Here is a 327-nt window from a genome sequence, read left to right as displayed (position 1 = left end):
CTCCGAGAGCTCCCGGTTGCTCCCGGTCCCGGTTACCGGCTTCCCCTTGGATTGTTTTCACCCCAGCCCGGTTCTGTGGCGAGGGGAAGGCGCCACGTTGGTGCCCTGATTTAATAAAATTGAATGTTTTGGAGCTCCTTGTCCCCTCCCCCCTGCCTGAACGGGGCCGTAGCCCCGGTTACCAGGAGCCAGAGACCCCGAGCTCCCCGGGATCCCCCCGTTCCTGACACAGGGAATTCCTCCAGGGCTCCACGGGGGGCTGGTTCCCAGCTCCTGTGTTCCCGGGAAGGGGCTGGGGGGGCGTTCGGTCGGGGGAGAACCGGGAAC

The sequence above is a fragment of the Calidris pugnax genome, unplaced genomic scaffold (genome assembly GCF_001431845.1).
Source record: "Calidris pugnax isolate Ruff unplaced genomic scaffold, ASM143184v1 scaffold949, whole genome shotgun sequence".
Classification (NCBI taxonomy): Eukaryota; Metazoa; Chordata; class Aves; order Charadriiformes; family Scolopacidae; genus Calidris; species Calidris pugnax.
This window is presented reverse-complemented; position numbering follows the sequence as displayed.